The sequence below is a fragment of the Pinus tabuliformis genome, chromosome Q (assembly GCF_031772625.1).
Source record: "Pinus tabuliformis cultivar Carrire ecotype Pingquan chromosome Q, CPIR1, whole genome shotgun sequence".
Classification (NCBI taxonomy): domain Eukaryota; kingdom Viridiplantae; phylum Streptophyta; class Pinopsida; order Pinales; family Pinaceae; genus Pinus; species Pinus tabuliformis.
In genome coordinates this window covers 176,089,766-176,114,415 of record NC_142296.1, presented here as the reverse complement: position 1 = coordinate 176,114,415, position 24,650 = coordinate 176,089,766, and the positions used below count along the sequence as shown (strand labels likewise).

Genomic DNA, 24,650 nt, shown 5'->3' with positions numbered 1-24,650 from the left:
TTAACCCATTTTCAATTACCGATAAGGTATGAAACGGGAACAGAAATATTAACCAACTTCAAACAGACAACTGCCAATCATATATCTGATCATATACATGAGTGGCTTCGTCGTCGTAGAATGGTTAAAACATACGTCCCCGATTAGCTGTTAGCTGAATGGTTTATAAAGTCATTACTTCCTGCTATAACGGAAGATGTGGCAAAGGGGGGAGTCGTAACAGAGGAGCAAGTTATTGCTCGTGCACAATATCTAGACTTATTTTATACTCAGTCTGGCACGCTCTACGACAAGATACCTGATGCCCCTAGACCGGAATTTTCAATTCCTCCTCCTCCAAAATCCAATAGTGACTCTCATGCCGGTGATGGCGTGATTGGCACGACAAACGCGAAATCGATAAAGGCTTCGTCTAAGAAAGCCCGTAAGAATTCGGATCAAAATGCAAAAGAAGAAATTCTTGCTTCGGAAGTAAATGTTGTATCAGCAGATAAGGGCAAAGAAACCAATCGACCAGGAAGCAAGAAGAAACAAAACAAAGGGAAGAAGAAGAAACAGGGTGAGTCATCTCCTGGAAAAAATTCTTCGAACCCTCCTGGGAAAGGGAAACAAAATTTTCCATGTCAAATATGTGACGAGGAGGATCACTGGACAAAGAATTGTCCATTCAAAGCTGAGTTGAAGAGGTTCTTTAAAAGTTCCCAAACCTCAGCTGTGTTGACTGATCCATTTCCCAACCCAGGTCAAAATATGGTTGACAGTGGAAATGCTTCCCCGTCACAAGTGCTTATGTTGTCGGTCTCAAAACAGCAGAATGATGCTTTGATTTCGACAAGGAACAAAGATTACGGGAATCCTCAGCTGTCGAACGACAAAGGTAAAGATCAACCAAGTAGTTCGACAACAACTTCAACAGAAGTTGTACCGCCCATCATTCCTGAATTAACAATAAAACCGCCAAAGGGAGTAATACACAAGTCGACATTTAATCCTCGCGCCAGGGTGGCGCAACATTATAACATAGTGGAAGATTTGGCCCAATCGCCATCCGCTATGTCGACGCTTGAGGTATTACAAAATTGCCCATCCCAAAGGCAAGCTTTGTTATCGGCTATTGGTGGGGTTGATCCTAAGGATTCCAATCTTGTGTCCTTTGATCACAAAGGATACGATCCTCAGTTACCAGCTCAACTAGCTTTCCTTATTCAAGTGAAATCCCTCAACAAAACTGTTCTCAGAACAATTATTGATGAGGGAGCATCTACATGTATTATGTCGATGAGTTGCTGGAAAACTTTAGGATCTCCAACCTTGTTGCGATCTTCGACGACATTAAAAGCTTTCGACGGAAGGACTTATACCCCGTACGGTATCCTTAACAACTTGAAAGTCGAATTGGGAGGAAAAATAGTGGAAATTGATGTTGAGGTCATCGATGGAAATCTTGACTACAACATCCTACTGGGTAGACCATGGATTTATGCCATGGCAGCTGTTGTGTCGACTTATTTTAGGAAGATCGCATTCCCGTTTGAAGGAGGGATTACGGTCGTCGACCAACAGAACTTCCTCCCTAATGGTTCACAAGTTACAGGAAGCATTCCCATGATCCATGAGAGCAACCATTCGCTTCAAGATATCGAAGTAGGATTATTGAAAGACCCCACATTGATGGGAACTTTCGCGCTACCACCTCATATTTACATAGGAAATATACCGTTTGTAGCAACCTGCAACATGATATCTTCCACGAAGGTCGCAAAAGATAAGGTCGACATGGATCATGCAATTGTTTTGCCCCCAAGCCCTTTAGAAATATTGTAGCAATCAATGTTTCAAGCATGGGAGGCGAACCCAAATCAACGCTCGTCAAGCGTTTGGGTAGATAGGTCTAGAGAATATGGTACCCCATTAGATCCTTGGTCGAAAGTACATGGGACTGACGAAGGAATCTTACAATCAATGTTGATTGAGGGGGCACCATGGAATGATCACCACCATCGTTCCCTTCTTTCGAAATATGAAGAAGATACTCAACATGACCTTTATCACCCTTCAGTTTTTGAATTCCTAAAAAATACTGTAAATACAGTGGATTTCGAGCGAAACTTATCCAATATTGAAGAGACTATAGCCATAAATATCTCGACTAAAACAAATGTTGTAGAGAATATTTATGTTGGCAAAGGTTGTTACCCTTCAGAACTGGAGATATATAACGCTCTTTTTCGCGAATTTAGAGATGTCTTTGCTCGGTCATATGATGAAATGCCAGGCATTGACTCGAGTATCGTTGAACATGAAATTAAAATGTATCCTGATGTCAAACCAGTAAGACAACGGCTTCGGCAGGTGCACCCCAAGAAAGCCGCTGCCATTAAGGCAGAAGTTGAAAAACTTCTCCACGCTGGATTCATCTACCCGGTTCCTCTAACCGATTGGGTATCGAATATTGTCCCTGTTATGAAGAAACAAGGGACGATTAAAGTGTGTGTCGATTATAGGGATGTAAACCAAGCTTGTCCAAAGGACAACTATCCTACACCCTTCATCGACCAGATAATTGATGAATGCGCCGGATGTGAAATATTTTCATTTATGGATGGATTTTCCGGGTATAATCAAATAAATATCCGCCCACAGGACCAGTCAAAGACTGCATTTATTTGTCCGTGGGGCACATTCGCTTATCGAAAATTACCCTTTGGTTTGAAGAACGCAGGGGCGACGTTTCAGAGGGCAATGAATTATGCCTTCCATGACATCAAGAACATTGTTCAACCTTATCTCGACGACCTTCCGGCTCATTCGCGAAAGCGGATTGATCATTCGTAGCATTTAAGCGCGATATTTCTACGTTGCCGACACTACAAGATAAGACTTAATCCACACAAATGTGTGTTTTGCGTCGGTTCTGGTCGTTTACTTGGCTTTGTAGTCTCTAAGGATGGGATTCGTCTCGACCCCTGCAAGGTTCAGGCAATCATTAATTTGCCTCCACCTTCAAATTTGCTTCAGATTCAGAAACTCCAAGGGAAAGCAAACTTTCTGAGGAGATTCATTCCAAATTACGTAGAACTTGCTAAAGGTTATACTTGTCTTTTGAAAACGGATGTACCTTTCGTCTGGGACCAGGTGGCGCAAGCTTCCTTTGATGCTCTGAAAGATTGTCTAGTAAAAGCATCATTAATGTACGCCCCAGACTATCAAAGAGATTTTAACCTGTATCTGGCTGCAGCGGATACGACCATTGCAATGGTTTTAGTTCAAGAAGTTGATGGAATTGAACATCCTATATATTATTTAAGTAAAAACTTAAATGATACAGAAAGTAAATATTCTTATGTTGAAAAACTAGCGCTTGCAGCTATTCAAGCGATTCAAAGATTTCGACATTATGTCCTCTTTCGGAAAACTACCATTTTGTCAGATTGCAACCCCACGACTTATATACTGTCGCGACAGTTGCTGGGGGGCAAATATTCAAAATGGATAGCGATCCTTCAAGAGTTTGATCTGGAATTTGTAAAATCAAAATCAAAGAAAGCTCTAGTTTTCGTAGAATTATTGTGCGATCTCCCATCGTCGTCCAATGATGAAACATCAGAAGAAGCAATCGTGGACGAAAGTTTGTTTCTGATATCTACAAGAGATGAGTGGTATGGAGATATCATAGTTTATCTCCAAACCCAAAAATTCAGGCCTAACACCTCTCCCTCTGAACAGAAACGTATACGATACCAAGCAAAAGACTACATGATCGTCGGTGATACACTTTACCGTCGTGGTATCGATACAGTTCTGAGGAGGTGCCTTACCCATGAGGAGGCCGAAAAAGACCTGAATGAGTGTCATTCAGGTGCGTGTGGGGGGCATCAATCTGGATATACAACAGCACAAAAGATCTTACGAGCAGGATACTTCTGGCCAACCATGTTCAAAGATTGCATAACCGCAATCAGAAGTTGCCATGCTTGTCAAATATTTTATAGCAAAACTAGAAGACCACCCACACCTTTACAGCCAATAGTTGCTGTTGGGCCTTTCGCCAAGTGGGGCATCGATTTCATGCAATTTAACCCCACCTCGACCAGGGGGCATGGGTATATTATAGTCGTTGTTGACTATTTTACCAAATGGGCCGAGGCGATGCCTACATTAGATAACACTGGTGAAACAGCTGCCCTTTTCTTTTACAATCATGTAGTCGCCAGGTTCGGCGTACCACAGGCTATAGTGACAGATCATGGGTCGCATTTTCGCAATCACATGATGGTCGAATTAGCTGCCAAGCTAGGGCTATCTCACGACAGCTCTACCCCGTATTATCCGCAAGCCAACAGACAAGTTGAAGCAATCAACAAGGTCCTGAAGCGTATGTTTCAAAGGATGATCGGGGTTCATAAAAGAATGTGGCACCTAATCCTGTACTCAGCCTTGTGGGCTTACCAAACGTCGGTAAAGAATGCAACCGGGTTCACACCTTTTCAACTGGTGTATGGCCTGGAAGAAGTCTTGCCAATCCAGTGCGAAATTTCGTCGCTTAAACTCGCAATTGAACTCCTCCCCGGAACTTCAGAAGAAGAGGCTTGTTTCTTGGAATTAATCCAATTGGATGAAACCCGTCGTGATGCCGCTTTGGCTAACGAAGCCCATAAGAAACGAGTCAAGGCTCAGTTCGACAAAAGTGTCAAACCCCGTGTCTTCTCAGAAGGTTATTTGGTCTTGCTTTATGACCAAGAATCCGATAAATTGGGAGCAGGTAAATTCAAATCCTTATGGATGGGCCCCTATATTGTTAAAAGGGTGTTAGCAAAAGGAGCCTACGAGTTAATGGATTATGACAGAATTCCACTAGCGCAACCCTGCAACGGGTTGTACCTCAAGCGTTACTATGCTTAAATAGTAACCTGCATGCTTTTGTTGTATTTTGTTTTCGCTAAAGTATTTGTTCTGGTCGAGTGATCCACCTTTTTCATTTGTTGCAGATGTCAAACCTTCTGGAGACGTGTTGGATATGCCGACGGAGCGAGTCGTAGTTCGCAGAACCTATCCTCCGCAGCCTGGGCCATTTTTGATCCAAGCCGCGAGTTAGTAAGTTTCAGAGGTGTGTGTATTGGGCAATCAACGAATAACATCGCTGAGTATAGCACGTTGATAGAACTACTCTCTGATGCCATCACACGTGGCATATGCCGACTAATTGTCAGGCTAGACTCACAGCTCGTAATACTACAACTCAATGGTATATATTCTGTTCGCAATCCAGCTATTTATCGCATGTTCCTAAGGGTTAAGATTTTGGAAAGACAATTTTATTCAATTCAATACCAACATATTTCCAGAAACTTAAACACATTAACCGACTCATTAGCAAATTATGTGTTAGATATACATTTGCGACATTTATAAAAGAGACACATCATCAATGATTGTACATATGGATCATATACCTCAAACCAGAATAAAACTCGAAAATCAAAATATATATAAGTTGTTTATCATTCATACATAATGTTCTGTAACCAAGACAAAATCGGTCATATGACCCAAAAACTCAAAAGTGCTAGGGGACACCCTAGCCTAGTGGTGCTCATGATAGCACGTCACGGCCTGTGCAATCATGCGCAAGAGACGAGTCCATCATCTAGGCACACCGGTAGTATGCCGCTGCAACTGTAAAGGTAACTCATCGATCCGTACATCCATAATACCGAGAGTAAGGCTCTCAACCTGCTCCTGCACAGCTGTAAGGGTCTCAGTATCGTCAAGGTCGCGAAGAATAACTCTCCCAGCAGGCTCCACTGCCGGGGCAGCGACTGTCGGTCTCGGACGAACTGCTGGATGAACAGGACCAACATCTGCATGCACCCAAGAGTATGATTAAAAGTCTTGATAGAATAAAGCACAGCAACATTATGAATAAGAGCAGTAAACAGTGATATGGTCAAAGAGTTTACCAATAGCGCCCCACTGTTCGCCATTCGGTAACACCAAATCCGGATCACCTCGGAAATCCATACCCACATATGGATACTCAGAAAAGACCATCTCCTGGCGCTCGAACCACCTGAAGAAGGCATCAGTGAAAGTAATCTGAGGTTGACCAGCATGCCTAGACATGTGATCGACCCACCTTGCATGCGTGGCTCGGTCGAAGAAGGCAAATCGAGTATAATATACTGAGGCTGCATCAGTGGGATTTTCTCCAAGGCGCAGGCAGTCAGAATAGAACCAAATCCAAAGTTCTTCAGCTTCCCGTCCTTTACCTTGGTCAACTGACTTTTCATTTGAACAAGTACTGCATCACACCAGTTGAATACTTTCGGTTGGAGACACTCCAAGGCGTGCTGCACATAAGATCTGTTGGCAACATGTAGAGCTGCGCTACCGGCCATCCTACCAATGGTATACAGAATGGACCTGAGAGACCTATCAGTAATCTCACAGATAACAACCTTGCCGTCTCTGCTCGGCTGGTAACCTTCCCTGCAATACTGGCGGATATAATCTCTCACGGAGTCAGTCCCCCGGGTCGAACCTAACAAAGAAATGGGGGCACCTCGCCTTGACAATCCAGTCAAGAAGTAAATGTCCTCTATGGTCAAGGGGATGGATTTTCCCCTAATTTGGAATACTTGGTTAATGGGATCCCAAGCATCAAGCATATACTGCAGCAAAGTGATCTGTGCTCTCATGCTAGAGATACGGAAAAACTTCAGCAGGCCACAGTTCCGCAGCGCGTTCACCGTGACAGGGTCATGGAGGGCAATCATGTCCTCCTCTTCATGTTCTCATTCTCGCCATGTAAGGGACATTTTGTTCAAAGATCCCTGCAAAACAAACAAGAGAAGGAGTAAGTTCCTGAGTTTGATGAGAAACGGGCGAAAATTCATCAAAAAATGTGCTAAAAACTCAGTTTTCTGAGCCCAACGCAGGAAGAGAGTGTCCTACCTGCGTTGAAGGTCAGGCTGCCTTAAGGCAGCTTGACATTCAATGCAGGTTTCAAATGGGCAACCTGCGCTAAAGTTAGGGCGCCCTGGCAAAACCCCTGAGGCTCAGAAAGACTGGAAAACAGGCACAGAATGAAGAAAGGAAACCATGAAAAGAAAGAGCTAAGGTTTAGCTCCTACCTGGTCCAGACGGCGCCGAGAATCGTCCACAGAATCTCCCGAAATCAGCTGGTGAAAATCAAGGGGGAAGAGGCACCTCCAAAGCTCCAACAAACCAAATGCAAATGAAATGGTAAAATGAGAGGTAAAAACACTTTTTAATGGCTTTTTACGTAGTTCAAAGCAAAATATTAGGGTTTTCATCTCATGATTATGTATTTCTAACTAAGTTTGATGCAGCAATTGAAAATACAGTACTATTCTTGGAAAGAGAAAAGCTATTTATGGTAAAAATCAAAATTTGACTATATAATCGAGCAGTTTTAGCATAAAGTTCATGCTCATTAAAAAATAAACGCAAGATCCGAGCAGTTTTAACGCGGTCTTCATGCTCGTTAAAAAATAAATATAAGCAGTGAGCAATGTTTCCTCCAGAGTTTAAGCTCATTTTTAACTAAAAAATGAACCTATCCCGGTAAATAACCGTTGTGATCGTAAATTTATCAGCCATAAAAGCCTTGGTCGTGTTTGCACCTGCCACCTCCACTTTCATTTGCCCGATCGTTCACCTCCATATGATTGTTTACCCATTTTGAGGAACAGCTGCGAAGATTGATTTCACCTAGCCATCCTTGTGACACTGTCGTGATTGGAAAATTCCAACCTGTACCTGGAATCAGTTGCTATCCCTGTTTATCACTCGTTCCTCAAAAGACGAGTCTTCTTTAATCTCTTTTCAACTGACTCGTAAAATATGAAAAGATTGCCGAGTTTTGGCCTTCCAGCTCGTTAAAGGACCGGAAGAGCTATCCCTCCTCTAGATTTTAATCTTTTTGGACCTGAGGGATTATTGCACAAAAAGGTCGAGTGCTTGTTTTATTCGGCTCGTTAAAGTTATCGAAAACTCATCCCTTCTGTATTGTTTTATACTTTTTCGGACTTAAGGGATTAGCTGACAAAAAAGGAATTTTAGAGTTGACTTTATGTACCTTTTCAGACTCTCTAAAAATGAAAAGGACCGAGTTATCCTTGTCGTTAGACTCGTTAAAATGATTAAATAGCGACAAACTTGTCTTTAGACGAGAACGAGTTTCACTATCGCTAGGCTCGTTAAAACGGGCTTGCCCGAAGGGCAGGTTATAGAACAAGCATATGTTATCCTCCTCAAGCTTGACAAAAATAAAGAGGTACTGGTCAGCAATGACTGGGGAAAAATTGGGAAAAAATCAAGAAAACTTTGATGGTAGTAGGTCGCTCTTGAACATGACACTTTTCCTCCATATCACCATTCGGGTTGGGTTGTTTCATTCACCAGTCACATCACCATGGTCTTGCCATACCATCCATATTTGGGGTAATGCTACCGATCCATCGCATCAGTGTCGCCATATGTTCAAGAGAAGTCATTCAGAAAGAGTCAACCGGGTCCCATCCACTGCCATACATTATCCTTCATCCATTCATGACCGCCACCCTGAATCATATGTGACAGATTGTTTTCACCTCCATCAAAATCATTAGCTCCGTTCCGTGTCACTGATGTGGGATTCATTAAGGCCCTCCTTTGACGGATCGCTCCTTGTCGACATCAGCTCATTATCCAAGGAGTTGGTCTAGGAACACCCCCTTCAGTACTTTGAAGCTTGCATGCCTCAATGGCAAGTTTCTCACTGCCGGCGACAGGTATACATCAATGACCTTCAACCAGAAGATTTTGCGTGGTGTTCGATGCCAAGTCCTTTATTCACACCACGTGAATTATACTGCAGTACCTTGAGGGTCATTATCATTATCGGTGATTCCTCTCGCGCTTGTTAACGGTTTACATCATTGACCGGTAATCAAGCGATGTATTTCCATGTTCGACTTCAGCGCAATTCTCACATGGATCGACTTGTACTTAGAGTGAAGATCGAACGAGTTTGAAGACCCCAGATCTAGTTTCATCCATCCGAGCTGCGATATATATTCAGGAAATATAAAGATATTTGACATGTACATCATTGCAGCAGATGATCATCCTACTCAAAGGATGATAATTTTCACCAAAATTATCAGTCTACCATCAGACGATCGTCTGTTCTATGTACAAAAATGAATTTATAAAGCTGAGCATGGGAATGCCCGCCTCAGCTAGATCATGAAAATAGTATGAATCATAATGTATTGTATTGTATTTTATTACAGGTCTCCTCCCAGCAGATGGATGAACTTCGGACCCTCCTGGATAAAGCATTTCACCCGATAAACGGCCTCATACTTTAGGGGGAAACTGTTATAGACATTTTTGTGCCTTGCATCACTGAGCATGAAATGTCAATAATCAAGGGATCCAAAGTCCCTAAACATGTTGTTCCTACCCCTAGAGGAACAAGGCCAGCAAACCACAACACCTAACAAAAGTTCTCCACCTGAAAACACTCAAAAACAAGGCAATTCTGGATCATGTCAACTGCTCCACTGAGCATCTGCGTTGAATGTCAACTGCTCCACTGTCTACCTGCGTTGAATGTCAACTGCAAAGAAGGCTACCTGCGCTGAGCGAGTTTGGACAAGTGGCACAGTCATTCCTCAAGGTGTCAATGCCCAGGAAGCTTCCAAAATGACACTTGGATCATGGAATTCGACTGGTGATGAGTAAGAGGTTCCAAATCTCCAAGTGGAAGCAAGAACCTCCAAGTGGACTCAAGAACTGAAGTGGGAGAGGACACTAGTCAGCTTCATACCAGCATCAAGCTGACTCATCCTCTCTCCAAAACTCCTATATATAGATCTCTCTCATGAGGTCTGGGGAGGCTGGAATTTAGTATTTGCAAAGAATTGTTGTTGGTTTGTGGCTAGAAATATTGGGTGCGTTATGCTTTGAAAGGAGCTGAAGAAGGAAGTCCATTCTGCTGGGAAGGAGATGCTGGGTTGGAGCCCTATGGGTTGTGTTATCTCAAAATCAGGTCCTGGAAGGCTGCAGACCAGGAAGACTTCAAGTAACTATTTCAAACCTACTTTAGGCTGAGGCTTAGCCTCCCCAACCTGAGAGGGCTCTCTCACAAGATTAGAGATTTGGATAATGAATAAGATGGCTAACTCTATGGATTGAAATCAAATGAAAATGTATAAATGGTTGAAATTCCAATCAACAAGCATCTATTGGGCTATGGAGTCAGAGCATGTTTTAGTACAACAACTGATCAGCTTACATGGAAGTTAGGGCATAAAGAGTTTTAATCTACTAGCAAAACAGAGACATCATATAGGAAACACAGTTTATGAACACATGAAGGAAGTTAGAGCATTATCAATTAATTCTAAGTAACATGTGTTCATACCACTGCAAGTGAGAAAATGAATAAATCCATGAGGAAATAAAATACATAAAACCCTCTCTGAATCCTGAGTAGTAAAGCCAAAGTTCTGCATTAACATAAAACATACAGTGTTCTGCAATAACATAATATGCATTGTTTCTCTTGAAATTTCCAACCCTTTGTACATCAGCTCTTCTGCTATATATAGAGCTCTTTACACAACTTAGATTCCTCTTCTAGGATGAGGAAAATTCGAATTCTACCTGACCTGACACCTAATGACACTCAAAACTAACTATTAAATGCAAATGACACCTAACTAGCAGTCCTAGAGACCTAATACAACTAGGAGTGTAACTCCTTATCATGATTCAACAACCTTATCTAAGCATTTAAAGAATTATTTGACAACTTGCAACCTCAAGAAGTCGAATTTGATGAAGCCTCCCACGTGGTCATCTGACTGCTGAAGACAAACCCTAGAAATTAGGGAACATGTTTCCTTGTTTTTAGGTTTAGGATCCCTGAAAATGGCACGTGGGACAGAGCCTTTATCTCTTCATCCATGACAAATTTTATGAAACTGAAGGAGGTTTTTGTAACCCATGTTGTCTAGAACAAAAACCTCTCCTGGTTTTTTAAAAAACTCCTCCAACTGTTCCGAATCTGTCCTTGAAAAACACGTGTCAAACAGGTAACTGTCCCTTGCTCTGTTTTGGCTGAAAAATAGGTCTTGGGACAGAGGTCATAACTTCTCGTACAAAATGTATTTCGAAAACCTGAAGGAGTTTTTTGTGAACCAATCCATGCTTAACAAAAACCTCTCTTTGTTTTTTGAAACACTTTTCCTACTGCCGAGAATGCGTCTTTGAAAAACAGGTGTAAAACAGAGAAATAAGCTTGTAGAAAACTGCACCTACAGCAGTTTCGTAGCGCAAGTTTGGTCCTTCATTTCTCCCAGATCATAATGGATTTGAGGAAAGTGAAGGAGATTTTTCTAGTTCAGTCTGTTAGGAATAAAAACCTCTTTCCATTTCCCAAAATAGGCTTTCAGTTGCTTTAGAGACCTCCTGGAAGTTGACTAGTAAAACCAGGGAAACAAAACTCCTTTTTAGAGTTTCATTCTTTTGACCATCATCCAGCATAACAGTCAGAGAAACCCTGTTCTTGTCTAAGTGTTGCACCACTTCAAACGCTTTCTGCTCTGATGATAACAGTAGGCCATCACTAATAATAGCCGGTTCACTTACTTTCTCAAGTAAATAAAGCTCCCTACAAGTATTTCCAATTTTTATTAGTAATATATGTGAAGCAACTTTTAAATGTAAAAGCACCTTCAAATTTTAATGGAAGGAGTTTTGCCTCAGATGAAAAATCTTCAAAAACAGCCACACTTGATTTCTCAATAAAACCTATTGCATAAATGCTTTCTCTATCAGGAGATAAAACAATACTTTCAACGTTGTCTTCAGTTTGCTCACTCCCAATAGAAAAGTCTATTCGCCAAAGTAGTTCTCCATCAATGCCTGACACGGCATTTCTCCAACCTCTACCATAAACAAGAATAGCATTCTCCTTGTCATCTATAACCTGGCTGTAATAACTTCTTAGTTCATTGTGAGCTGCAACAAGCTTTGTAATAAACTGTAACATGTACTTCTCCTTTGATTATACAAAATATCAGAATGCCACGTCTTTGTGTGCTGTCAACCTTTATCCATGTGTGAAGACAAAAGCTCCTCCAAGCTGCCTGACATATTTTGGACTGTAGTAAATGTATTCACTTTATGAAAAAAGTTTAAAGTTTCATTCGAATACATGTTTCTTCCACCTATATTAACTTTGTTTAAGATTGATAATTTGTAATTAATCTTTTGCAGAGATTCCCCTTTGAAAATATTTCCCTTTGTCTCTCAAAATTGGCCCATCGAATGATAATATGTAGTTACAGCAGTTTCATAGCGCGCCACGAAACTGCTGTGCATGAGGCATCACCTACAGCAGTTTCGTAGCGCGCTACGAAACTACTGTGTGATTTCAAAAACACAGCTTACATGCCAAATTTGACTGTCTTGAGCTTTTTTATCTTAAAATGTCCTTCTCATCTGCCTTGAAACTTGCTTGCCTTGCTTGAGCCTTCAAAGAACCTTTATGTATGCTGACCCTAAGTTTGCCAAGTGCTTCTTATGCATGAAAGGAGCATGACAATAACCAAGACCAAATCTTTCTTACCTTACCCTTTTCCTTTGAGATTTGTTTAGTGATAACAGTGGCTCCACTTGGGATAGTGTGCTCCTGTAGCACACTAAGGACTCGCAGGTCCAGTGCTTTATCCTTTTATGACAAACTAAAATTTGCTTGACAAGTGTTCCCTTTAAGCTTCTTGGGCCTTCACCTCGGGCTTAAGCTTGATGACCACTGTAGGAGAAAGAAATCTATATTTACTGAAAAAAATGCTCAGTCAACCTTGAGCTTATTTGCATTTTCCTACCTACCTACCCTATCAGCTGCAAGCTCCACTTGTAGCTCAAGCAACATGATATTTCCAATAAAGCCAATCAATTGTCTTCTCTGATATTGGAGGCTCTTGACTGCATTCAACCTCAAAATAACCATGGTAGTGAGATGACCAAATCAACCTATAATGTATATGATCTTCATAATGCAAATGAAATTGAAATACTGATGTGCAAAACTTTTCCATGTATTCACTTATAGGGTCAAAGAAAACATGGTTATTTTGATAATCATCATAACATTCTATCTCTTTAGACAACTGATCCTCAACCATACAAAATTCCTTTGATGTGCTATCCAACTGCCTTTCTGCATGATTCCCATAGACAATGTAATTTTCCTCACTATTGTGATCATTCTTTGATGCAAGCTGCTGCAAGGAATTACAAAAATGAACAACCTTTTCCTCTGCCTGAGGATTATAAAAAATTTCTTCCAGTATTTCTTCTTGTTGTGTGTAATCATTTTTATCTTCATTATGATTCGAAGACTGAGAATATTGCTATATATTTTCATTCATATCAAAGGATGAAACATGGTTTTCCCAAGTAAACCCCTACTGCTCTTCATGCTGCATTTCATGAGATGTTATACATTCTTCTTGGTGTTGAAATGCATTGTTATGAAGAGCCTCTAAAATTTCTTCATCCATAAATTCATCATCATCATAACAATCCTCCAAGTATTGAATAAGACTTAAAGAATGTCTACAGCAATCTTTGAGCAGCAATAAGGATGGATAACATTCTTTATACATCTCATAGAATTCATCATGAAAACTAGCAAGCGAATATATTGAACCATTTTCCAAATTTTTATACCAAGACCATGCTTTTCCTTCCAAAGTGGTCATAAACATCTTCATGAGACAATCTTCAGGGAAATGAACCTTAAGACTGCGTACATGCATATGAAACCTAACCAAATGAAGAGCAGCATCATCTTTCTTTTCATCTTTGAATATTGGAAGATCCTCTAACCAATCAACCTTTGGCATAGGATTTGGAAAACCAGGGATATGAGACTGATTCATAGGAGCATACCTGGCATTCATTCTTGCAGTGGAATTCATCTTGAAACTTCATCAAGCTACTGATCTTCTAGCAGTGGAGTCACCTTCCAATTTCTTATTCGATGTGTGGAGTCGCCAAGGTACTTTTGCAGCCTCAAAATGATGTCTGAGCTCTTGCTACCTTGAGAAGTTCAGTCTCTTGATTTCGGGAATGATTAATCTTCAGGCTCCCGGCAGACGCACCAAAATGTTATCTCAAAATCAGGTCCTGGAAGGTTGCAGACCAAGAAGACTTCAAGTAACTATTTCAAACCTACTTTAGGCTGAGGCTTAGCCTCCCCAACCTGAGAGGGCTCTCTCACAAGATTAGAGATTTGGATAATGAATAAGATGGCTAACTCTATGGATTGAAATCAAATGAAAATGTATAAATGGTTGAAATTCCAATCAACAAGCATCTATTGGGCTATGGAGTCAGAGCATGTTTTAGTACAACAACTAATCAGCTTACATGGAAGTCAGGGCATAAAGAGTTTTAATCTACTAGCAAAACAGAGACATCATATAGCAAACACAGTTTATGAACACATGAAGGAAGTTAGAGCATTATCAATGAATTATAAGTAACATGTGTTCATACCACTGCAAGTGAGAAAATGAAGAAATCCATGAGGAAATAAAACACATAAAACCCTCTCTGAATCCTGAGTAGTAAAGCCAAATTTCTGCATTAACATAAAACATACAGTGTTCTGCAATAACATAATATGCACTGTTTCTCTTGAAATTTCCAACCCTTTGTACATCAGCTCTTCTGCTATATATAGAGCTCTTTACACAACTTAGATTCCTCTTCTAGGATGAGGAAAATTCGTATTCTACCTGACCTGACACCTAATGACACTCAAAACTAACTATTAAATGCAAATGACACCTAACTAGCAATCCTAGAGACCTAGTACAACTAGGAGTGTAACTCCTTATCATGATTCAACAACCTTATCTAAGTATTTAAAGCATTATTTGAAAACTTTCAACCTCAAGAAGTCGAATTTGATGAAGCCTCCCACGTGGTCATCTGACTGCTGAAGACAAACCCTAGAAATTAGGGAACATGTTTCCTTGTTTTTAGGTTTAGGATTCCTGAAAATGGCACGTGGGACAGAGCCTTTATCTCTTCATCCATGACACATTTTACGAAACGGAAGGAGGTTTTTGTATCCCGTGTTGTCTAGAACAAAAACCTCTCCTGTTTTTTTAAAACATTCCTCCAGCTGTTCCGAATCTGTCCTTCAAAAACACGTGTCAAACAGGTAACTGTCCCTTGCTCTTTTCTGGCTGAAAAATAGGTCTTGGGACAGAGGTCATAACTTCTCGTAAACAATGTATTTCGAAAAACTGACGGAGGTTTCTGTGAACTAATCCGTGCTTAACAAAAACCCCTCTTGGTTTTTTGAAACACTTTTCCTACCACCGAGAATGCGTCTTTGAAAAACAGGTGTAAAACAGAGAAATAAGCTTGTAGAAAACTGCACCTACAGCAGTTTCATAGCGCAAGTTTGGTCCTTCATTTCTCCCAGATCATAATGGATTTTAGGAAAGTGAAGGAGGTTTTTCTAGTTCAGTCTGTTAGGAATAAAAACCTCTTTCCATTTCCCAAAATAGGCTTTCAGTTGCTTTAGAGACCTCCTGGAAGTTGACTAGTAAAACCAGGGAAACAAAACTCCTTTTTAGAGTTTCATTCTTTTGACCATCATCCAGCATAACAGTCAGAGAAACCCTGTTCTTGTCTAAGTGTTGCACCACTGCAAATGCTTTCTGCTCTAATGATAACAGTAGGCCATCACTAATAATAGCCGGTTCACTTACTTTCTCAAGTAAATAAAGCTCCCTACAAGTATTTCCAATTTTTATTAGTAATATATGTGAAGCAACTTTTAAATGTAAAAGCACCTTCAAATTTTAATGGAAGGAGTTCTGCCTCAGATGAAAAATCTTCAAAAACAGCCACACTTGATTTCTCAATAAAACCTATTGCATAAATGCTTTCTCTATCAGGAGATAAAACAATCCTTTCAACATTGTCTTCAGTTTGCTCACTCCCAATAGAAAAGTCTATTCGCCAAAGTAGTTCTCCATCAATGCCTGACACGGCATTTCTCCAACCTCTAACATAAACAAGAATAGCATTCTCCTTGTCATCTATAACCTGGCTGTAATAACTTCTTAGTTCATTGTGAGCTGCAACAAGATTTGTAATAAACTGTAACATGTACTTCTCCTTTGATTATACAAAAATATCAGAATGCCACGTCTTTGTGTGTTGTCAACCTTTGTCCATGTGTGAAGACAAAAGCTCCTCCAAGCTGCCTGACATATTTTGGACTGTAGTAAATGTATTCACTTTATGACAAAAGTTTAAAGTTTCATTCGAATACATGTTTCTTCCACCTGTATTAACTTTGTTGAAGATTGACAATTTGTAATTAATCTTTTGCAGAGATTCCCCTTTGAAAATATTTCCCTTTGTCTCTCAAAATTGGCCCATCGAATGATAATATGTAGTTATAGCAGTTTCATAGTGCGCTACGAAACTGCTGTGCATGAGGTATCACCTACAGCAGTTTCGTAGCGCGCTACGAAACTGCTGTGTGATTTCAAAAACACAGCTTACATGCCAAATTTGACTGTCTTGAGCTTTTTTATCTTGAAATGTCCTTCTCATCTGCCTTGAAACTTGCTTGCCTTGCTTGAGCCTTCAAAGAACCTTTATGTATGCTGACCCTGAGTTTTCCAAGTGCTTCTTATGCATGAAAGGAGCATGACAATAACCAAGACCAAATCTTTCTTACCTTACCCTTTTCCTTTGAGATTTGTTTAGTGATAACAGGTTGTATCTCTTCCTGAACACTGTTACTTTCAATAAAGCTATCTTGATTCTTTCCTATATGCTGGTGTATTTTGTGTAATTGCATTAGTATATTTGATTTACTTCTAATCCTGAATCATTTATGAATATGTATATTTGGCTTTGTATTGTGTCCTTCTCTTGTTGCAAGTAGCTGTTCTCTTGCCACAGGTAGCTGTTCTCTTGTGATCTCGTGGGATTCAAGTAGTTGTTCTCTTGATCGAGCGAGGAGGAAAGTAGCTGTGGACACACAAAGAGAAGAGGATCTAGTTCGAGGGACAACCGAAAGACAACGGTAAGTCTGCCGATCTCCTCTCTTTCATATTTCATAAAGGAAGAAATCATGATAGTTGTATTCGTTTGTTGCTAAGGCGCTGTCACACCTTAGGTGGATAGGATCGTCCTAAATAGGCATTTTTCCCCACAACAGCAGGCACCCACCTGCAGAAGGCTACAACCTTCTCTCATTCTCCAGCTACTACTGGAAGGAAGCTACAACCCCCTAGCACTTGTACTAGCCAATATGTTTACTAGTACGTAGATTCCAACCTATAGAAAACTCCACTCTTCCACTAGGGACCACGTTTCATGAATTTTCAGACTGGATACTCCTAGAACACAACACCACAATCTGAAGGCCACGTTTCATCCAATTTCCAATTTTCAACCAATCACTGAAACTCAATCATCACTTTCAGAACCAACCACAACTAAATCAATCAATCACTTGACAACCCATAATCACTGTAGCAAATCATAATCAATCAATCTGATCATTTAGAACATAGTCACCAGAACCCAAAGCAGAACCCAGGACTCTGCAACAGCAAACAGAAATAATTGAAACATACTTCATAAGGTATATGCTACTTCCTTGTGTGGAACCAACGTGTATACGCACTTTTACCAAAAGGAACCAGCGTACAGATCTGCAAATTCAAATTTATGATGTATACGCTACTTTGATATGTTGAACCAGTGTGTATATGCTCTTTTACTAAAGTGAACCTGCGTATAGATCTGTAAATGCTAACTTAAAACATCACAACTATTCCAGACTTCAGTCATACCCAGATCATCACATTTACAGAATAAAACATGTGTCAGTATTCAGATCTAGATTGTTCAAGATCAAACCACATAATGATAATATTTTTAAGCCTTTATGATCCCGGTCTATCAACCTTCATCAGCCATATAGGTGCATCCTTAGATTAGATCAAGCAAACCATCAGAATCTCATTAATATGCATATATGATCCAACACTTCATAATATATTCAAATCCTTGCACACCTCTGGCCTAATGATCTTCTCGTCCTTATATAGTTTTAGGCCTTTCTCAATACCATGGACCAAAACTACTTAGGACCAATACCTTGGACCAAATACCTCGGACCAACTACCTTGGGTCAAATACCTTAGACCAAGAAATACCTTAGACCAAAAACTTTTGGTTTTCCAAGATATACGCACTTTTCCTTCTGTGAATGTGCATTTGCACGTATACGCTCCTTTTGCTCAGTAAACTTGCTTGTATACGCAGCTTGGACAAGGTGAACCTGCATATACCTCTCCTTCTTCATTCTTTGGGGTCTAATATGTAATTCTTTGTTGTTGACTTGCTGCACTCTGATATTTCATCTGAGTGAGTTGCCATCAAGGACAACACTTGTATCATAATGCAAACAATCTCCCCCTTTGGACTTGATGGCAACGACAACACCAAGTCACTCTCCCCCTTTGACATCAAGGGCAAAGGGTGGACCAAGATATTTTCTCCCTTTGACATACATTATGTTGTTCATACTCCCCCTGAGTACATGCTGAATTCTTTGATTGAGCTCCCCTTTTGTACATGCCGAGATGCACTGAAAACGTCCATGCTCCCCCTGATCACAATCAGAGTCTACAAAAATATTTTCTAAAAGAATAACATGACTCTATAACTCAACTATGTGAGGATGACCTTCCTATTGCCAATGACTCATACATACATCCATCTCCCAACCAAGTGGGGATATACAAATTTGTTTATACATGATAGAAACAATAAATATTACATCATCCATCCCATGTAAAGTGGGGATACAAATTACATCATTTGTCCAAGAGGACTCATTCAAATGTATGAGAAGACATATCACACCCTAGAATTTTACATTACTTAAGCGAAAAATGGTGTAAATATCTGAAGCCATAGCTGGACTCAGCAACCATAATGCCAATAATGGAGAATGTACATGAAGTCTAATGCTCCCCCTAAACTTGTGCTACCCGTGCATTGTTAACAAGTCAATGATAGGGGCATCTTTGTTAGTCAGATAAAAATTAATGAACAAAGCATATCGATAGACATTAATCATCAATATCAGTCAGAGGACCTATATCAGAGCCTACCCCACTATTTTTCTTGTCTAAAAAACATATACGCTCCTTGACCCACAAAAACCCATGTGTGTACGCAACTATACTTCATGAAATACGCGTATAATAACCTTTCTGTTATCACTGAAAATTTTGTTTCCAAAAATTGCTCAGACTAGCTTAAGGACAAAGTGTTTTCGCAGCACATAAATCCTTTAGCAGTTTCACAGCGCTACATGTTTAGGTGGTTTCGTAGCGTGCTACGAAACTGGGAATTTGTTCGAGTTTTCAGTGGAGGCCAAAATCCTAGCATGCCTATTGTACAGAGTTCTGCAGATGAGAGCAGCGACAGTGATTTCAAGGAAGCGGTGGTTTCTGCAATGTCTAAACTTTTGCACTCAAATATTTTGCAGGCATTAAGCTCGTTTGTAGATAAAGACAGGAGTAGTGCTGTCTGGTGACAGAATTGATGCATAAGGATCTTCATAGCTTCATCAACGAATGGATGCAAAGTTAAACATTGCGGGATGGGATGGTTAGAAATTATATACTGCTGAAACAACTGCTGAGGTGTATCTCATATATAGGCGCTCGGCACTATGTATGGAGGTGATGAAGTCGCAGCTATAGTTCTTGATCTGGGGTCTCATACGTGTAAAGCTGGTTATGCAGGCGAAGATGCCCCAAAGGCAGTTTTTCCTTCTGTTGTGGGATCTATTGAGCAAACAGGGATGGCTGATGCAGTCAAAGTTGAAGGAGATTTAGAATCTTCAGATGCCAAAATGAATGTCAAGCTAGACTCTGAGAAGTCAAAATCCAAGCGGAAATTGTATGTTGGTTCTCAAGCTCTGGGCTACCGACATGATTTTATGGAGGTGATTCCAGCTCTGAAGGATGGTATTGTTGCTGATTGGGATGTTGTGGATACCATATGGGACCATGCTTTTCGGGAGCGCTTGCTAATTGACCCAAAGGAGCATCCTATATTGTTAGCTGAACCATCCTCCAATTCACAACAACAAAGGGAGAGAGCAGTAGAGCTTATGTTTGAAAGTCACAAGGTGCCAGCCCTATTTTTAGCAAAGAATGCGGTATTAACTTCCTTTGCTTCAGGACGTCCCACTTCTTTAGTTGTTGACTGTGGTGGTGGATCGACAACTGTTGCTGCAGTCCATGATGGTTATCTTCTTCAAAAGGCTGTGGTGTCTTCTCCCATTGGCGGGGAGGTTTTAACTGACTGCCTTATGAGGTTTTTGGAGAGTAAAGGGATTTTGGTCAAGCCTCGATATTCATTCAAGAGAAAGGAGGCTCGACCGGGAGAATTTCAAATTGTAGATTTTGATTTTCCTAATACAACTGCAAGTTATAAAAGATACTCACAGATGTTTATTGTAAATGATTTCAAGGAAGCTGTCTGCCGTGTACCAGACACAGTCCTTGATGAATCTTCTTATTCTAACATTCCAACAACATCTTATGAACTCCCAGATGGACATATATTAGAATTTCGAGCTGATAGATTCAAATTTCCTGATCTTATATTCAACCCGCCCCTACTTCAAACACTGCCTCATATGGAAAAGCTTGATAATTTAGGGCATTCACTTCGCGGGCTTCCCCAGATGGTTATCGAGAGTATAAATAAGTGTGACGTGGATATACGCCGAGAATGGTTTAGCAGTATTCTGCTTGCTAGTGCCACGACATCAATGCAAATCGCAGATGAAGAGAACCGACTTCGATTTTAAAAAAGGAAAAGGATAAGAATGAGGCTGAGGATAAGGATAGATTTAGTTTTCGAAATTCCTTTAGTTATGGGACATTGGCGGCAGCTAATCGTGTTGAAGGAGCTCTCTACTTGGACTTTAGAGAAGATGGAGTTGATGACAATTGGATCATCAATCATAAAGTAAATTTCAGCAGGCGGTGGGCATTATACTTGAACGTAGAAGGCTTGATGAGCCCGGAAGTGTTGCAGGGAATATGAAGGGAGCTAAAGCAAAAAATGAAGCATCTAGCACGCTGGAGAAATTAAAGACGAGCGATGGCAGATAATGTCAAAGGGGTGCTTCCGTTATATTTGCTGTAGGTTATTCATGCCTATAATTGTCATATGTTATGTTGAAGTTTTACTGCTGGAGGCCCATGTGATAGGGCGAGCTGCAGTTGGCGATTGTGTTTCATTCTGCTTGTGGAACATGTGCATCGTCAAAGGAATAGTTGTAAAAACTTCAGACGTGCACCCACATTGCAGATATTGACTTCTGGGTTTTGTTTTGTTCTCCATTGTGACAGTACATCTACAAAACACTCACTTTCAATGCCGTAATATGCATGTCTATGGTTAGATTTAAAAATGGAAGAAATAAAAATAACAAGGAACATCTTTACAAACACACATGAGCAACCACCGAACAATGTGATGCAAACTGCAGTTGGTACTCTTGGTAGTCTTACTTATCGGCTAAATCTTGAAGATTTCTCAGCTAATGCTCGGATGAAAATGTCCATTTAAGCCAAAGGAATATGGTTAGAGTATCTTTGACTACAGAGGATAAACAGAGGTTTTCTGCTGCTTTGGATTGAGTATGGTCTCGAGGAGAATGCAGAATTGCTGGTTGCTTCATGCCAACAGTTTTTCTCAGGGATCCTCCAAGGTCTTTACACTATCCACAGGTTGCAAGTTTATTATGTATTTCAAAAGACAGTCGAAAACCTGCAAGTTCAATTTTTGAGGCATATAAATTAGTCACGCCACCTGTAAAGGTGCAAGTTTTGATATATTTTATGCTCAAGTATGCAATGGAGATATTGTTTTCTGAGTCGAGTGTTGTCACAGCATACTACCAGCTCAGTTGCAATATTCCTTGCATTGCTTGGATTAACACTTTTACCAGTCAATATTGTTGTTGGAAACCATATCAGTAACATGTTTGAGGGCAGGCAAATTTTATTTGCTGCTGAAGTGTTTACATGCGTTGGTATCCTGCTAAGCTTCAATATAATATTCCCCTACTCAGTTGCACAGTATGTGAGTGGAGTATTTATCACATTTGTATCTGCAGAAGTTCTTGAAGGTGTGAACCTTTTCTTATTATCAAAGGTCATGTCCTCAAGGTTAGCACGAGGGGCCTACAACGGTGGTTTGCTGTCCACAGAAGCTGGAACATTGGCTCGAGTGCTTGCAGAGGGTACAATAACATTAAGCAGGTTACCTGGGGCAAGGTTTACTTCTGAATATAACACTGCTGTCTACATTGATCATTGGAGTATTTTCACTCATCGCAACTGGCTACACTTACAATTTTCTCTACTAGTAATTTATACTTTCATTCTTTCTGAAATCAAGTTGGCCTGTTTTCAGTTATGTAACTATAGCTGACATGCCAGAATATTTCAAATTTGCTGGCGGGGAAGATCACATTCAGTGTCTCAAAAATGATTGCCATGATGTTTGCGTGGGGGAGTGTCCACTTCCTAGAGAATTGGAGGTTTTAATGGTCAACTCTGTATCCACTCTTGTGTCACACCTGTCTACCAAGGAAGCCTCCAGCATATCAGGAGCATGGTGTTACCCTATTCTTTTGGGTTATTAAAGAATTAAAGTATCCACTGCTGCATACTCGGTGATGGGGGACCAGAACCGAAAATTTAGGGATATTTTCAGCCAATACAGAACAGATCAAAGCCTTCGGTATTCAAAGCCAGCATGGGACATTAATTGCCCATCTTATGCCATATCATGCCATCTCAGCTGAACGAAGAGAAAGCCAGGTGTCAAAGCTGCAAGGAGAAATCAATTTATGAAGAAGATAGAGTTAGAGTTATGGTTGGTTTAGGACACTTAAACACTACAGTTAGTTCCTTATTGAATTTATGAGTTTATTAAAAGTAAATAGGTGTCATCATAGGCAGTCATCGAGCTCCCCTCATGCTGGAGGAGGAAGCTCGAATGAGATAGAATAAGCACTTTATAAATAGCTGAAACAGAGATAGACAGGGGGTTGGATGTTTTGATAAAAGACAAGACTTTTTTGGTTTATGTATAGCAGATTTCAGTAATGCAAATGTCTGTTGTTTCTTCTCAGGATTCACAATAGATCTAATGGTTCAAATGTATGATGGTTTATTTTCTTTAGTGTTCTTTTACAGTTTTATTACTGCATAATCACTCAGAACTCATGTGTCATGCTCTGACTTCCTGTATGCCTGGGCAAACTGTGTTTTATGTAAGTTATGTTTGAACATTAGATGTAAAGTGCCCTAATTTCTATGAAAGGATAGTGTCTTTTGTTTGCTGAGATGTGTGAGACTCCATAAGCCCAATGGGAAGCAATTCTGTCCAGCCAGTAAATTTTTCATGTGTCTTGTAAGAGTTAGCCATCTTGTTCAATATCAATAACCTATGAGAGAGCCCTCTCAGACTAAGGAGGCTAAGCCTTAGTTAAAATCTTGGTTTGAAACAGTTACACAGAGTCTTGCTGAGTGGCAGCCTTTAGTACCTGATTTTGTGGTAACATTTTGGTGCGTCTGCCGGGAGCCTGAAGATTATTCTTTCCTGAAATTATGAAGCTGAACTTCTGAAGGTAGCAGGAGCTCAGAAGGTTTTTGAGGCTGCAAAACTATCTTGGCGACTCCATTGTTAAAGAATTAAAAATTCATACATTCATGGTGATTCCACTGGAGTTATGAAGGACCCAGAAGCTACCATTCTTAGTTCAAGGTATGCATGCATAGATTTTTCAGGAATTCATGGTTTCCCAAATCATTTTCCCAAGGATGCATATTTTCTAAGGAATGGTCCCAAATTTAATGGAGAAGATTTGAGTTTAACTCTGAAGCATATCTCAGATTTCTGTCATTTTGCTGAGCTTCTTAGAGTTAAACATGAGGATGTTTGCATTATGTTATTTTATGATTCACTTCAAGGGAAATGCAAACAATGGATTGAAAGTTTCCCTATCAAATTCGTTAAGTCATTTCAAGACTTATGGCTTATGTTTTTGGAGGAATGGATAGATAGGTCAGAGGTGGTGGCAAACTCTCCTTCAGTTGAGGGTTTCAAACAATGGAATGATGATCATATTAATGAAGAAATAGGTGAAAATTTTTCTTTGTCCTTGTCCTCGTATCTAAAGTCATTTGGCTGTAAAGCAGAGGATAAGATGAGATTTTTGGATGAAGCTGCTGAGGACATTGAGAAAGAAATTGAAGGTTTAGAAGGTCAAATTCAGGCATACAGTTTTCATAATCATGATCATTATTTTCAGCAGCTTTCTATGGCAGAACGCAAGGAGACAATGCTGGTTCCTTTCTCTTTCACGATTGAGGAACTGAACACTGTTGTTGAAGATCAGTTTGCACAACTAGGAAGTTACAAGAAAAATCAAGCTGATCATGTATTCTCGGATCCTATAGCTGACTACATGGAAG

At 40.2% G+C, this 24,650-nt stretch overlaps 1 pseudogene; it reads left to right on the top strand.

Annotated features, from left to right (window-relative positions):
- The first annotated feature begins 19,815 nt into the window (after window positions 1-19,815).
- LOC149218817 (actin-related protein 4 pseudogene) lies at window positions 19,816-20,965 on the top strand (annotated as a pseudogene).
- Window positions 20,966-24,650: the final 3,685 nt, after the last annotated feature.